The following is a 15,393-nucleotide window of genomic DNA, read 5'->3' on the forward strand; positions in this document are numbered from 1 at the left end:
GGGCACCTCTCTGTGGCCATTGCAAGAACATTCCAGGAAAACCATTAAGCTGCATGGCTGAGCTGCTCAAATGAACAATAAACCCTTGGCTGTCTTCTCGTCTGTCTTTTCTCCTTCGTGTCACATTAAGCATATAAATGGTTAACAGAAATGTGCTTCTTCAATATTTGTGACTGTCCTCTGAGTGCTTTCCAATATAAATATATACCAAGAGGCTTTGGAACCACAGAGGTCTGAGCCACACACTGCTCTGCCTGCCAGATAGCTGCTCTCCCACAAGCTCATTGGTCTGCATCTCAGTTTCTTTGTTTGTAAACCGGGCCAACAACCCCTATCCTTTGGGGATATTGTGGAGATTAGATGAGATGACCCACGTGGAAGTATCCAAGTCCTTCCGTGGTTAAAAAATGTTGGCTCCTTTTCTCTCCCTCTCCTTTGCCCTCTACACAGCATGATTTCCACCTAAAAGTCTGACACTGAACACTCTCAGTGTGGCTTTGTTTCTAAGGGAACATCACAGATCTAGGCAAAGCGAAGAACGGGAAGGAAATCTGGGAGAGTGGGTTAGCCTTAGGGGCCTTTCGGATGATGATTTTGATGATGATGATTTTGATTTGGTGATCCCAAATCAAAGAGCTGAGTGAAGGGAGGCTCTTTTGGACAGGCTTTCCAAAAGAGGACCCGCCGGGAGCCTCCCGGGCTGGCTGCGGACCCAGGCTTCCTTTCCCAGCGCAGAGAGCAGCTGCCTTGCTGCGGCTGCCATGTTGGAGGGCGTTCCGTGCCTCAGGGGGAGCGCGAAAGGCAGCTCCTCCCCGGAGGGACCGAAAACAAAGGACAAGGTCCTTTTTCTCCGTTTGTATTTATTTTGTGGACAGCTGCAGCAAAACTCTACCTGTGGGAACCTTTCACGACAGATGTCCTTTCTGCTTTTAGCTGCAGGCATGTTTCCAAAGCAGATGCCAAACGCACGCTGTTGCCCAAAGCTTACGTATGCATAGAAGTGAAGGAACTAGAGACTCCCAAGAAACCGCAAGGACGGACGACCAGGACCCAGCTGGTTCTCCTGTCTGGTAGGGAAGGGAGGCAAGGAGCCCTTAGGGAGAGAGAGCCCTCTCTGTATCCCCAACTCTTCTGCTTTTACCTTTGTCATCTCCTTGAAAAGGGCATGGCCTTTGGGTAACCAAAGACCTGGGTTTGAATTCTAGTTGTTATTTGGGGGCCCTGAGACCCTAGAGAAACCACTGATCTTTGCTGGGTTTCAGTTTCCACATCTGCAAAAGAAAGCCCATGATTTTGTGAGGAGAAAGTATGACGAGAAATGCAAAAACCCCACAGAGTTAATAAAAACATAAAAGATGCTCAATTGGTTATTTTTTTCATTAATGGGGGACTATTATCAAACAGTAGCTTCCTAGGAAATGAATACGCTTGTGGAATATTCATATAAACCATGTTTAAAGCAATTAATAAGAAGCTTATATGCAGCAAAATATATTTAAAAATGAACCCCAAAATGTTGATTATTTCTGGGTCACAAAATCTAAGGGAATTTTTATTGCTTTGTTTATAGTTACCTGTGTTTTTCTCATTTTTTGGCAATGAACATGCTTTGCTTATATAAGGAAAAATAGAGCCAAAGCAGTCTCATAATCTTAATAGTCCAGAAAAACGTTCAAGATACATTATTACAGGGGTGCCTGGATGACTCAGTGGTAAAGCCTCTGCCTTCCGCTCGGGTCATGGTCTCGGTGTTCCGGGATCGAGCCCCATGTCAGGCTCCCTGCTAGGCAAGGAGCCTGCTTTCCCCTGTCTCTCTGCCCACTGCTCTGCCTACTTGTGGTCTCTCTCTCTGTCAAATAAATAAATAAAATCTTTAAAAAAAAATACATTATTGTAAACAAAACATGGATGTGCACAAGACCACACTATGATAGAAGCTGCAGTGTAGAAGCTGCAGTAAGACTGTAGAATAAAACCTTTGCAATCTCTATGTGGGGAAATTGTAGTGCTTTTATCTTTCTTTCTTTTTTTCTGTTGATGTGCTTTTTCTACATTTTTACATTAGTTCTTAAAATCCTGAAAGGAGAAACAATTAAATTCTTTAAAAAGCATACAAAAGGAGAACAGACATTCCTGACAGTAAACAAACATGATGCACATACAAAATAAGTTATAGAAATAAATATATGACTTGCTAAGCCTGTAGCAACAATAGTGAATAAACAGCATATTTAATATCCTGTAATATCTCCAGATCACCTCATATCTGGCCTCAGTGCCTGCTCACACGCTTCCTCTGCCCAGAATTCTTTCCCCTCTGCCTATTCCCTCAGTACCACGCCGCCTCTAGGAAAGGCTGCCACAACTTAACTGCACTGATTTGTTCACATATCCATCCTTTCCCACTAATTTGTAGAACCAGGTCTCATTCATCTCTTTATCTTAATATTTAATAAAGCGATTGGAATGTCATATGTGCTCAATAAATGTTGATTAACTAAATCACTTCATCTAAAATCTGCTTCATGTCTATCTTAAGGTATATTGCTATCAATGCCTGCCAGTCTTATAGTCTGGTTATTGGGAAATCTGAGGCCAAAATTACAGTTCTAAGTCAGTATTACAGAGGCATTGTAGGATTAATCAAAGTAAAGATGATAAACTCACTTCCTAATATTGGAGCTAACATAACAATAATTTATGAATAAAAAGCAAAGGGCCATGATCGTATCAAGACAACATAATTGCAAGGCATACTTGCCCCAAATTGACTCTCAACTATATCCGTGCACATGCACAGAGGAAGAACGTATCCATGTTCTTAATTGTTGCTTGCAACCGGACTTCTTCCTGTGGTCATTTTCAATGATGGCTACACGTTAGAATCACTGAAAAAAAAAATTTTTATTATGACTCCAAGTTAATGAAGACAGAATCTCTGGCAATTTAGAATTAAAATTGAGAGCTATTTGCCTTTAAAAATGGAGGAAAGAAGTTGTATTTTAAAGCAGTTACAGTCCTTCATGGGAACACTCCACCAATGTGTGATCAACAGGGTGACCGACCCTAAAATGGCATATGAACTAGAACTGTCCTGAACAAACCAAGACACATACTTCCCCTAGTCATGAACCATATTTTGAGGCTCACGCTTCTAATGGATATGATCAAGAATGAACCCAGGACCATTAGTTGTTTCCTGACTGCCAGAATCCTGGCGAATTTTGAACCAAATGAATGTCCTGTCCTGGTAGTTTTGGAAAAAATAGGGATGGGAGTTTGAGACTGGGTAGAAAACTGTCAGCTCTTTAAAAACATATTGATAGATAGATAGATATAATGCAGATACTAGAAGTAAAATATGCCCGTGTATTTTCTGCTTCTGTCCAAGAAGGTGGCTCCCCAAACATCTGATATCAGGCATGGAGTGCTCCAAGATCACTCAAACCTCTATTTTCATCTCGTGCCTATGATGCTCCTTTCCTCTACAAGCTGGTCAGGATTACCATTCTCCCTAGCTTTCCAGTTCCTACAGATCTTTTCTATGATAAAAATCTGACCCAGAATAAAAAATGTTGCACATTTGTTTATTTATTTATTTTTAAGATTTTATTTATTTATTTGAGAGAGAGAGCAAGAATGGGAGAGAATTATGAGAGGAGAGAAGTCAGAAGGAGAAGCAGGCTCCCTGCTGAGCAGGGAACCTTATATGGGACTCAATCCTGGGACTGCAGGATCATGACCTGAGTCGAAGGCAGTCGCTTAACCAAGTGAGCCACCCAGGCGCCCAAAAATGTTGCACGTTTATGATGATAAGCATAGAAAATATTAGGGAGAGAATCAAAGAATAAAGGCACCTGTGGATATTGGAATGGGCACTGAGTCAACATACCTGGGTTGAAACCACATGACACAAACTCCATTGCAGTCTGACCCCCTGTTGTGTGGGGGGTTTGTAAGAAACAAAGAAAATAAGCAATTGAAAATGTCTTTGATTCATGGTTAACTTGCTGACTGTGGTGCTGTGTATGTTGTCTGAGGTGGAATTATTAGACGCCAGTGATTGCGCGATGACACAGGTAGCCGCCAGTGTACGTGAAAGCCAAGTACCTAAATAACTGTCAAAGGCAATTTTTCTAAAGATTGATGTGGTTAATGTTATTTTCTCTATATTTAAATTTATTTCTGTCATCTTATCTTTGCTTTCTATTAACCATGATTTTTGTGAGCTGTATTTATTTTTCTTCTTTTTCATTAAATAATCCACTCCCCCCCCCCAACCATGTCTGAAAATAGGACATTCTATTTCTATTCTTTTCTGGTTATTTGTCTATTTTCCATGTGTACATAACTTTTCAAAATCTAACTTTAATTGTTATCTTTACCTTCATGGAGAGCATGAAGAGTTTAGAATAATAGTTTTATCTCTACCCCATTCCTTCCCCCACCTACATTCCACAGAGTAGGATTGTAAATATTTCATTGATACTTGGATTTATAGCTCCTTATTATTCATTGTTTTCACTGTCATAATTATCACTATTATTATTGTCCTACAGCCAATGCGTCTTTCAATTTACTCATGTGTTTACTATTTCTCTGTTCAGCATTTCTTACATCTCTCCTCAATTCAATCTCTTTTATAGAACACGTGGACTTTTTTTCAGTGATGGTTTGTTAATGGCAAATACCTGACACTTGCTTGTCTAAAAATATCTTTTTTTCTACCCATATTCCTTAGAGACACTTCAGCTACATATAGAATTCCAACTTGACTGTTACTTTCTATTTGTATTTTTAAAATATTATTTCACTGTTTTCTTCTATCTTTGTTATTGATTATTTCTGCAAGTTTCCAGTGGAGATGTCAGTTGTACAACTAATATGGAGGATGGCTTTGCAATATCTTCGAAAATTACAAACTCATTACTTTCAGCAAGCCATTTCACTGTAAGGAATTTATCCTACGGAAGAAAGTGCTCACTAGAATGATCTTTGAAGGATGCCTGAGTGGCTCAGTAGCTTGTGTCTGCCTTTGGCTCAGGTCATGATCCCAGGGTCCTGGGATCAAGTCCCACATCGGGCTTCTTGCTCAGAGGGAAGCCTGCTTCTCCCTCTGCCTGCCAATCCCCCTGCTTGTTCTTGCTCTCTCTCTTTCTCTGACAAATAAATAAATAAATAAAATCTTTAAAAAATTAAAATAATCTTTGAATATCATTATATTGTTCAAAACTTTCCAATATCTTCTTTCCACACTGAAAGTAAACATCAAAGCCCTTACACAAGCTTACCTTGTCCTGGGATATCGACTTCCTTCTATCCCTTACCTCAGCTCCTATCACTCCCTTCCTCCCTAGCTTCTCCCCACCTTAGGGCTTTTGAGTTGATTTCTATCTGGAAACTACTCACCAAGATATCTACATGGCTCATTCCCTCATCTCTTCAGGAAGCTCCCTCATAGCCCTACATAAAATAGCTGCCATCATCAGCAGAATTTAATCTCTATCCCTTACTTGCTTTATTTTTCTCAATAGAACTTGACATTTGACATACAATATAGTTATTTGTTCATCTGTTATTTGTTCTACCAGTTTTATTATGAACTCCTTGGAAGGATAAGAAATTTGTCTTATTTGTTGCTATACTATAGGCCCTAAAACAGTGCCTGGCATATAACAAGAATTATGCATTATGTGAATGAAATCATACACTTGTGAATAAGCAAAATGTTATACATATGATTTTTTTTTTTGGATAATTCTTTGTAGTAGAAAAAAAAAGAGAGAAACAAATTGAATCTCCATCAAAATCATCTGCATAAATTACTGCCACATCTGTACACCAGAATACAGTGAAATACTTTTCATTTTTATTTATTCCCTTTATTCTTTTCCTTATCTTTCTCCTTCTAGGCTGTTGTTAGATAATGTGTTCATAAATCTCTTTCCATTTATTAATCTTCTTTTCAGTTGTATTTAACCTGATGTTTAACCCAATTGTTGAATATTATATTCATATACTGTATTTTTCATTTTCATCTGTAGAAGTTCCATTTGGCTTTTTTGCAAATCTTCTACTCATCACTACATAATATCTTGACATTTACTTATGTCTTTGGTTTCTTATTTTCTGTATTTATTAATTTAAGAAATGTTTTTCAACAATTCTATTGTTTCAAGTTCTTTGGGGATCAATCTCCAAAGGAGATTATTATCTCTGCTTTTGTTCATGGTAGGTTATTTATCAGTGTTTTCTAATTTTGGTTTATGAGCTCATCTTTAGCTAGTTCCCTATGGCAAACTTGTTTGAACTGGGAAAATACTGCATTCCTCTATATTGACTTTTGTATCTGCTACTTAGAAGTCCGAAGGGTATTAAAAATGATGGATCTTAGTATTACCAGCTTAGAGTTTCTTGAACTAAGCAGGAATTTTACATTGACTCCTTCTCAGCCTGTGACAGGACACACCTCTAGTTCAATGTCTTAGCTATTTCCCCATGTAGAGCCCAGACAAATACAGAAAATCTTCCTTGTCATTCCTTTTTGCCAGGGAAGATAACTTTATGTCTAGGATTTTTTTTCCCATTTAATCCACCCATTAAAGGCTCTAACTTCATGAAGACCCAAGCATTTCTTTCCTATCCCTTCCCATCTATTTTAATGCTACTTTTTTGCTTACAAAGTTACTAAATAGCCCTATAGCTTCTGTATTTGTAGCTTGAACTACCTTAATGTAGCTTTTAATCCTTCATTTTGGCTGCTGGAATTCTTATTTTTACAGATTTGCAATAAAAACTGGTTTTGTTATATCCTGTACAATTTCTGGGTATTTCAAACTGAGGAAATATTTGGGCTTTCTAATCTACCCTATTACTATAATATGGAAGTGATAACTTATTATTAAGATTACATTTTGGCCAAATAGTTAAGTTGCTTAATACAGTTTAATAAATCCTTAGGAAATGGGATTTGAAGCCTGCTTCAAAATGTTTTATTTACCTCTATGCTGGTGATGAAAGATAGTTCAAGAAGCCCAAGCTTCATTTTCCATTTTGAAGAAAATGAACACAAGAAACACTTACGAATACTCACATAGAAAAGCAATTTCTAAATTTTTTTGGCTCAACACCCAGAGTATTTATCTCTTGTAGCACTGTTTCTCCACATTTATCCTGAGTTTTTCCTTTCTTTCAGTCCCCTCAGCCAATTTATCGCAATACCTATTGGCTTTATCTTTGATTTTTTTTTTTAAGATTTTATTTATTTATTTACTTTTCAGAAAAAAAAAAAAAAAAAGAGTAAGCATGAGAAAGGGCATGGGGAGAAGTAGAGGGAAAGGGACAAGTTGACTCTGTGCTGAGCATGGAACCTCATGCAACATGTGATCCCATGTTCCTGAGACCATGATCTGAGCCAAAATCAAGAGTTGGACACTTAACCAACTGAGCCCCCCAGTGTCCCATTTTCTAATTAATTTTGAATCTGGAATTTTTACACTCCCACTGCTAACACCATAATGTAAGTCACAATCATCACAAGCTTAGACTATAGAACCTTTTAGGTGATCACTGTTTCTGCTCTTACCCTCTATTGTCTATTCCCACCATAGCCAAACAGAACAGCTTACATCAAATCAATTAGCTACACTCTCCTGTTTAAGACTTCCTATAATATTTGGGGTGCCTGGGTGGCTCAGTGGGTTGAGCCACTGCCTTTGGCTCAGGTCGTGATCTCGGGGTCCTGGGATCGAGTCCCACATCTGGCTCTCTGCTCAGCAGGGAGCCTGCTTCCTCCTCTCTCTCTCTCTGCCTGCCTCTCTGCCTACTTGTGATCTCTCTCTGTCAAATAAATAAATAAAATCTTAAAAAAAAAAAAAGACTTCCTATAATATTTGAAAGAAAATACAAAATCCTTTCTATTGTTTACATGACAGGCCCCTGGTCTCCTCTCTAGCCACATTGGTTTAATGAAAGGTGTTTGGGTCCTGATAGTCTAGAAAAATTAAAATAACACATATTAGTATGGAATTAAATAAATTATGATTTATTGACTTCCTTTTTTGGGCAATGTACCTTATTCCTCACTATGGAAGAAAAGATTTAGTACCTGTTCTAAGCAACTGTTTCACTTTATTTGCATAAAGAAGCCTTGTACTTAAGGAAAGCTAAATAACAGTTGAAAGTTAAGTCAACAAGAAATTATGTCACAAGATAGTATAAGATAAAAGTTTAAATAGTAGTCCAGCTAATTAGAGTTCAGGAGAAGGAAAGAATGTTGTTGACTAGTTATTAGAAAAGTTCCTTGGACTAAAAAGTCAGAGTTAGGGGCGCCTGGGTGGCTCAGTGTGTAAAGCCTCTGCTTTTGGCTCGGGTCATGATCTCAGGGTCCTGGGATCGAGCCCCACATTGTGCTCTCTGCTCACCGGGGAGCCTGCTCCCCACCCTCTCTCTGCCTGCCTCTCTGACTACTTGTGATCTCTCTCTCTCTCTGAAATAAATAAAAAATCTTAAAAAAAAAAAAAGTCAGAGTTAGAAGCTCTGTTTAATTCAGACTGCCCTTATATGAATATACATATGTATATATGTGTATATACATACACCTCCCCCCTTTTTTTTTGCAATGACTGTTCTACAATGTCTCTTGCTCCACTGTGGACTATACCAGCAAATAATCACAATAACCTCTTTACCTTGTTTTTTGTTGCATTGCCTTAAGGGTAGTCCAAGGAGCATGCACCTATTTTGTCTGCTCACCCAAAATAAATGTATGACCATCTTCATGTGATGAACCTCCACCATTGCTGATTATTTGTGTCAATCTTATTCTCAAGAGAAGCAGATAAAGGCCAGGCTATGGTTGCCATATCATATCAGTCTGAGCTGCTTCCAACGATTTGGCATAATTTGCAGACAACTATAGTATGTGAAGCTAACTAGTAGTTGTTCCCAGCATCCACAGTTTAAGGTAATGCCAAATCAAAATGAAAGCAGTCTTTTGGCTCACTGGAAGCTTGGTAGAATTATAATTCTAAGGATAATGTTTTGTAATTATAGATCATCTAAATGTAAATCTTATCAGTTGCTTTTGTTTGATTCTATTTTTAGGTAGTATAATTATAGTGTTTTTGTCATTGTTGACAAATCCATTTGAATAATCCAGAACCACCAAAGAATTTTTTTGTCTTTCTTCTTGGACTTGGATTTAGTACAGTAATTTTGATTTTTTTTCTCCTTTGGTTTTATTACTATTTTTAAAGTGATTATACAATAACTCTAATGGTAGTCTGAAAGAATTATAGTTCTTGGGATAGTTTTTTTAATAAATGTACACTATATAAATATGAATCTTATTACTAAATTGTATCCTTCTAATTTGACTTCTAGATAGTCTAGATTTGTCATTGCTACTTAACAAATCTCTTCTATTGATTCAGAAACACTGTTAATCTTCTTATTTCTCCTCTAAAGTAATTTTGAATTTTCTTTCATGTGGTTTCACTGCTACAGTCAAATGATCATACTCAGATAGAAATTTTTTTTTAAGATTTTATTTATTTATTTGACAGAGAGAGATCACAAGTAGGCAGAGAGGCAGGCAGAGAGAGAGAGAGAGAGGAGGAGGAAGCAGGCTCCCTGCTGAGCAGAGAGCCTGATGCAGGACTCGATCCCAGGACCCTGAGATCATGACCTGAGCAGAAGGCAGCAGCTTAACCCACTGAGGCGCCCCTCAGATAGAAATTTGATAGAACATAGAGCTACCCTATGACTCAGCTATTGCACTACTGGGTATTTACCCCAAAGATACAGATGTAGTGAAAAGAAGGGCCATCTGTACCCCAATGTTCATAGCAGCAATGGCCACAATAGCCAAACTGTGGAAAGAGCCGAGATGCCCTTCAACAGACAAATGGGTAAAGAAGATGTGGTGTATATCTACAATGGAATATTATGCCTTCTTCAGGAAAGATGAATACCTACCATTTGCATGGACATGGATGAAACTGGAGGGAATTATGCTAAGTGAAATGAGTCAAATAAAGAAAGACAATTATCATATGGTTTCACTTACATGTGGAACATAAGGAATAGCATGGAGGACATTAGGAGAAGGAAGGGGAAAATGAAGAGGGCAGAAATCAGAGAGGGAGACAAACCATGAGAGACTATGGACTCCAGGAAATAAACCGAGGGTTTCAGAGGGGAGGGGGGTGGGGGATGGATGATCCCAGTGATGGGTATTAAGGAAGGCTTATATTGCATGGAGCACTGGGTGTTATATGCAAACAATGAATCATGGAACACTACATCAAAACTAGTGATGTCTGTATGGTGACTAACATAACATAATAAAATAAAATAAAAATTTAAAAAGTAGTGTTTTCTAAATGTAATTTATTTTACAGTAAATTTCATGAATAAATTGTTACACTTCTTTATTTTCTAGATAGTACAAGACTAATATTTCATTTGTTTCCATTGAAAAACACCCATAACATGAATTTGAATGAGTTACTAAGAAGTCCCACAATTGGAGATACCTGAAACTCAACACTTACCTCTGAATACTGAGGGTCGAATTTACTCTGTGTATAAGATTAACATATTTAACTAAATAATTTTTGGCTGAAAAAATATTAAACTAACTCCACATGCAGACACTGGGGGAGAAAAAAAAAGCAGCTTTAACTAGATGGTTAATCTACAGAGCGAGTCTCTGTCCAAGAAAAAAAATGAAGATTATAAAACTGGCTGCCAACACAGAGAAAGGTTTGAGAGGATAGGGAAGGAAACAGGTCTGGAATAATTCCTACACAGAACAGAGGGGATGCTTTAGGAATATTTCATGAGGACCTGAAGGATGGGACAGAAGAGGGGACCAATATGGCTACTCCCTAACATAGGTAAGCCATTTAGAGCTGGACCAGCCCTTTCTTATTGGTGAGGACAGCCATAGAATAGTTTCAAATGCTAACTGGCATTTGAGAACATTGATTTGGAACCTCCACTCTCCATACCTCTTATTTTCCTTTGTTTAGTATTAGATAACTCAATTTCTGAATTCTTAACTCTGTGACCCTAAATTTAATGCCTACCTTTGATGCCACCAAACTTGGTACATTTGACTCTCCTACAGCCTCTTCTGCTCTCCATGAGGTTAAGTTAAACTTCCTCTTTTTGAGTTCAACAAGAAAATTCTTTATTGGGGTCTTCTTTAAGGAAGCCTCCCTTTTTCTGGCTGCCCACTTCCTTGTTCAATACCCTTAATCCAGCTCAAACACCCATATGTCTTTTGCAGATTAGGTGGGCCCTCATGAAATAGAAGTTCCTATAATGGCTACTGCTTATGTCATTTTCATCTTTGCTTCATTATTAGGATTTCTTGATGAAAAAGATTGTAGGACTGCCAACAATTTAATACATTTTTTTCATGGTACAGGGAACAGTACACTTTGATTAATGAAAATATCCCAATCTAAATTACCCAATTGAATGGATGAAAATTAGACTTACTAAAAATAAATTAGTCATCTAACTTAGGATTTATAAAAATAACAAGATAAACTTAAGGAAACATAATGAAGAAAAATTAAAGAAATTCATGCATTTAAAAAAACATAAAAATTCTATAATCCAACAAATAAATGCAAGAGCTAGTCCTCTAAGAAATAAAAATGAATAAAGTATAAATCATTAGCACACCTAATAAAGAAACAACATGGAAGAAAACCAAACAAACAAAAAAGACAATGCAACAACCACAAATATTGAAGATAATGAATCATCAGACAGCTTCTGTCACCTCCAGGCAAACACATTTGCTAACCTGAATAAAACTGTTGACTTTTTAGGGAAAAAAAATCTAAATTAATGAAACTGTGTATCTAAGTGTGCCAATTAAATAGAAAAATAAAAAGTTTTTGAAAAGCTACTGTCTAAAGAACAGTAGTTCTAGGCAATTTTTCAAAGTACTCCCTCCACACATTTAAAGAACACAAATATAATTTGCATGCAATTATATTATACTTGAACATGAAATAAGGAAACTGCCCACTTTTCTAAGAATTCTGCTTACCACAGATTTTAAACCCCAACAAGAACGGCTCATAAAAGAAAACTAAAACCAAACAAGAACACTAAAAGAAATATAAACAATCAGAAACCAACACTATGGCACCATGAATATTACTCCATGAATACAAAAATGGTTCAAGACTAGGATATTTATTAACATAATTCAAGATATCAAATTAAAAAATCCGAACACTAGAGCTATCTTTGTTAAAAAGGCATCTGACAAAATTTAGCAAACATTTTCTTCAACTCTTTATTGAAATGCCACATACATACAGAAAAGTAAGCATATCATAAATGTATAGCTCAGTGAATATTTATGAAATGAATATACTAGACAGATGATGAAACAGAATATTATCAGTACTCCCAGAAAACCCTTTATGCTGCATTTCTGTCCATGAGTCCTCACAAGAGAGACACAATTCTGATTTCTAATAGCACAAGTTAGTTTTCCTGCTGTTGTTATATCAGCATCCATTTATGATTCAGACAAAGACTCTTAAAAGAATAGGAATTAGAGGCACCTGTGTGGCTCAATGGGTTAGGCCTCTGCCATCAGCTCAGGTCGTGATCTCAGAGTCCCGAGATCAAGCCCAGCATCAGGCTCTCTGCTCAGCAGGGAGCCTGCTTCCCCCTCTCTCTTTGCCTACTTGTGATCTCTCTCTCTCTCTGCCAAATAAAATCTAAAAAAAGAAGAAGAAGAAGAAGAATAGGAATTGATAGAGAATGAGAAAACATTTCCATTAAGTCAGTAACAAAATCTCTATCAACATAAAATTTTTTATATTATTTATATTATGGCTAATACAAGGCACACAAGAAGAAAATAGGTGTAAGTATTGAAAAATAAAGAGGTAAAATGCCCTATGATGGTACTATTATACATATTATATTATATTCCAGATAAAAATTATATAATAATAATTAGGTATCTGAAAAACTAAGATAGTAACCCCCCCAAAAAATGTTTAAAAGATAGGAAAATTCAGTAAGTTGGTTGGAACCAAAAATAGAATTAATAATCAATATCTCTATTACTTAATAAACAAAAATGGAAGATACAGTGGAAGGAAAGATACCATTTGTAATTTCTACCAAAGTGATGAAATAATAACAAATAAACATTACAAGAAAGGTACAAAAAGTTATGTGAGAAAAATCATAAAATATTTTGGAAAGTCAAATGTTAACAAATTGAAAAATATACTCTGTTTTCTTTTTTCTTTTTTTAGAGAAAGTTTGCATGTGTGCGTGAGTGGAAGAGAGTACAGGTGGGGTTAGGAAGGGACAGAGGGAGAGGGAGAGAGAGAATCTTAAGCAGGCTCTGCACCTAGTATGGAGCCCAACATGGGGCTCCATCTCAAGACCCTGAGATCATGACCTGAGCAGAAACCAAGAATTGGAAGGATGCTTAACCGACTGAGCCACCCAGGTGCCCCTATCCTGTTGTTGAACTGGACATTAAATTAAGTGTCCCTAGATAATCTTACACAATCAAGGTGGCTCCCTCACACCAAAAAAGAACAGCAACAGGAATATACAAAAATTAGATTAGCTAATGCCAAATTCATATGGAGAAAACACAAGCAAGAATATCCAGAAATTTGTGAGAAAGAAGAATGATAAAAAGACTAGCACTATGAGGTACTTAAACATAAAGCTGCAGTGATTAAAAAACAGTGTAGTATGGATGGACAGGTGGACTAGAATAGGAGTTAGCAAACTTTTTCTGTGAAGATCTACAGGATAAATATTTTCAACTTTGTGGATCAATCTCTGTCATAATTAGTCAACTCTAATATCGTAGTGCAAAAACAGTCATGAACAATACATAAACAAATGGGCATAGCTCTATTCCAATAGAACTTCATATTCAAAATCAAGTAGCTGTATGGATTTGGTCTACTGGCCTTAGAACCATGAATTTTTTTTTAAAAGATCCAAAAGTAGGGGTGCCTGAGTGGCTCAGTCAGTTAAGACTCTGACTCTTGATTTTGGCTCAGGTCATGACCTCAGTCTCCTGAGATTGAGCCCCAAGTCCAGCTTCATGCTGAGTGTGGAACCTACTTGGGGCTCTTGCTCTCTCCCTTGCCTCTCTCCCTGCTTGTGCTCTCTCTCTCTCTCTCTCAGGGAAAAAAAAAATCCAAAAATAGGCACAAATATATATAAACAACTAGTGTATGATAAAGGAGGCACTGCCTATCACTGGGGAAAAGATACAGTGCTCGATAAATTTTTTAGACAAATGGTTATCCATCTGAGAAGAAAAATAATGTTGAATCTTTATCCCATTCTTTAATTCCAAATGGATCAAAAATTAAAACATAAAAGCCAAAATCACTGGATGCTTACATGGCTCAGTTGGTTAATCATCTGCTGTTGGCTCAGGCCATGATCCCAGGGTCCTGGGATTTAGTCCAGCACCTAGCTCCTTGCTCAATGGTTAGCCTGCTTCTCCTTCTGCCTGCTGCTCCCCGGCTTGTGCTCTCTCTCTCTCTTTCTGACAGATAAGTAAATAAAATCTTAAAAAAAAAAAAAAAGCCAAAATCACTAAACCACCAGAAGAAAATATGGGAATATTTATATGAATGAAATATAAATGATATTTATGTGATATTTATATGAATGAAAAAAGTCTTTTTAAGCAAGGACTCAAACCCAGAAGCCATATATGAAAAATGAAGAATTAGACTTCATGAAAATAAAAATTTCCACATGGTACAATCTACCACCAGCAAGAATGAGGGGGAGGGGGAGAAAAAAAAATACTGCCAGTTCATATCACAGGTACTACAGCTGGTGACTGAAATTATAGGCTTTCTCATTATCACAATGATTTCTCCTGCAATTTTTAAATACCAATAAACACAAATATTTTTTTATGGTGATACAATTATCTTGATATTTTAAAAATTCATTTTTTTAAAGATTTTATTTATTTGTCAGAGAGAGATTGAGAGAGAGAGAGAGAGTGCACAAAAGCAGGGGGAGCAGCAGGCATAGGGAGAAGCCGACTCCTCGCTCAGCAAGGAGCCTGATGTGGGACTCGACCCCAGGACCCTGAGATAATGACCTGGGCCAAAGGCAGATGCTTAACCAACTGAGCCACTCAGGCATCCCAATATTTTTTAAAATGTAAAACTACTTGTATCTTGGAATGAAGATGGAAAACTCAATTTCTCAATTTATGTAAGACGACAAGACAATTTGCTCTCCATGAGTCTGGACGTATGCAAGCCCTTGCAAATCTTAGCAAGCAAAGGCATGTCCTCTGCATCACTACTCATGGTGATTGGCACAGTGCCCCAGTGATGTCTG

The sequence above is a fragment of the Mustela lutreola genome, chromosome 1 (assembly GCF_030435805.1).
Source record: "Mustela lutreola isolate mMusLut2 chromosome 1, mMusLut2.pri, whole genome shotgun sequence".
NCBI classification, from domain to species: domain Eukaryota; kingdom Metazoa; phylum Chordata; class Mammalia; order Carnivora; family Mustelidae; genus Mustela; species Mustela lutreola.